At 29.8% G+C, this 2,117-nt stretch overlaps 1 protein-coding gene across 3 annotated transcripts in view; it reads right to left on the bottom strand.

Annotated features, from left to right (window-relative positions):
* The window catches only part of LOC111433753 (plant intracellular Ras-group-related LRR protein 4-like), a 3,617-nt gene extending 3,325 nt beyond the window's left edge, over positions 1–292 (bottom strand). For all 3 annotated transcript variants that reach the window (XM_023070939.1, XM_023070940.1, XM_023070938.1), the window contains exon 1: positions 115–292. The gene's annotated coding sequence lies outside the window, so the exon portion shown is untranslated. The remainder of the gene's footprint in view (positions 1–114) is intronic.
* Between the last annotated feature and the right edge of the window lie 1,825 nt (positions 293–2,117).

Genomic DNA, 2,117 nt, shown 5'->3' with positions numbered 1-2,117 from the left:
AAAAAAAAAAAAAAAAAAAAAAAAAAAAAAAAAAAAAAAAAAAAAAAAAAAAAAAAAAAGGAAGAAAATGGATTGAGATTGAGAATGGTTGGGATGATAATGAATCACCAATACCTTTTAAAATCGAGTGAGTTGATGAGAAGGTGAGGTTGCAATGGTTTTAGATTACAAATCCAGCTATTTCCATGCTGCCCTCTGCCCCCCGTTGTTTAACCGTTTGTTCCTCTGCCATTCTTTGATTTATCCTCTTCATATTTAGTATCCATTTTGATGCGAGTTTTGTACTGCCTCATCAAATTGGCTATCCACTTTTTAGGATATGCTATGTTCACTTGAAAGTGATGGCAAATGGACTCAGCTTGCACCATAACGCAAACGACAAACTTGATAATATGTTCAACTTTCTTTTTTATTATAATTATAAACATTAATGTTCTCATCCACCGTTCCACTGAATTCGCACTTCTTGAACAGACTCATTCCTCGTCTAGATGTACGTTTCAAGAAAGTTTGGTTGGCTCCCAGCTCCATCTCGGTCGACATCCTACTCTTGAAGCAGTGGAGTCTTGGACCGAACTATTCGTTGTTGTATTGCCCAAACGGATAAAGGGCTTTTGGTGAGTATCGATTTGTGTATAGCTTAGTAGATAAGACATTGATTATCATTATAAGTGTTAATACAAGTGTTAATACTCGAGTACCATTTAGCTGCTCTCTTAGTCACAATTACCTATACGGAATAGGCAAGTGTGGCATGGGATATGACGAGGACGGGCAAGATACACTGATGAGGTGTTCGAGTGTTTTGTCCCTTTAGTCGAGCATTGAGTTGAAAAAATAGCTGCCTCTTAATAACCGTGAGATCTTTGTCGTACATTTAGTGGGTTGAAAATAGTTGGGTTGGGAGTGAGGGTGACCTAACAGGGTCACAGGCAATGGCAATTGGTTTGTCACGGATGAGAAGTGAAACCTCTTTTTCTTTTCTTCTTCCATTATCAAAACCACACATCGCTGTTCTTAAACAACAACAAAAGAAGCTGTCTTCATGTGCTAATGTTTATAGCCATTACCATTTCAATTTCAAATAATATAATTTTAATTTTTTTTAATTTCAAAAATATCTTACTTCGTATTTATTAATATTTTCTTTTTTTGGTTTTGTAAAAATATTTAAAGATCTTAACTAAAATATAAAAACTAATTTCTTTTCCTAATAATTTGGAATTTTAAATTAAATTAATTTAATTATGAATGATTATAAAGTATAAACTATGGCAAATGGAAGATTTTTTGTTTTATTTAGTGGAAGAATATTATAATTAATGAAAATTAATCCTAATTTTTTCTTTAAACCATGATAATCTAAAAATTAATCTCAAATATATATATATATATATATATATAATTCTAGATTAATATTTTAATCGCTATTTTGTTCAAATACTAACATTGAAATAAAATATATTATATGTATTTAAAAAATAAATCTTGAAAAATGACAATTAGCTTTACCTCGTACATCATCTTAGATATTTAAAAATATATTTAATTTAAATTAAAATTGTAAATATGGACAGTAAATAAAAATATAATAATAAGTTAATTTAAAATAGAAAGGGATGGAAATGAAGGTGGGGAGTGGCAAAAAGGGAAATAAAAGAAAAGACAGCGACAGACCAATTGGAAGTGAGAGACTAAATTAAAAAAATTAAAAAAATTCAAATGAAATGTCCACGTGTCTATCTTCTGATGGAGGACACGTGTTGGTTGTTGCACACCATCCCTGCCAACCGTATCCAGCTGTCACCCCTCTTCACGCTATAACCGTTTCTTTATCTACCTTTTTCTTGACACATTGGCCTCCAACTCATTTCTTTTCTATTTTCTTTTTATAAATTTTAAACATTATAAATTACGATATTTTAAAAATATCTAATAAATGTAAAATAATAATAATAATAAATAAATAAAAAGAGTTTAATAGACTTTTTTTTTTTTTTTTTAAGTAAAAAACTATACAGAGAACTGAACTTCTAGTGTTCGATTCTTTGGATTATCACGAAACATCTTGGAATTGAAATTGATCGAAATTGAATTACAAATACAATTCTTTGATT

The sequence above is a fragment of the Cucurbita moschata genome, unplaced genomic scaffold, assembly GCF_002738365.1.
Source record: "Cucurbita moschata cultivar Rifu unplaced genomic scaffold, Cmos_1.0 Cmo_Scf00043, whole genome shotgun sequence".
Classification (NCBI taxonomy): Eukaryota; Viridiplantae; Streptophyta; class Magnoliopsida; order Cucurbitales; family Cucurbitaceae; genus Cucurbita; species Cucurbita moschata.
Note: the sequence above shows the minus strand (reverse complement) of the source record. Positions and strands in the feature narration are given on the sequence as shown.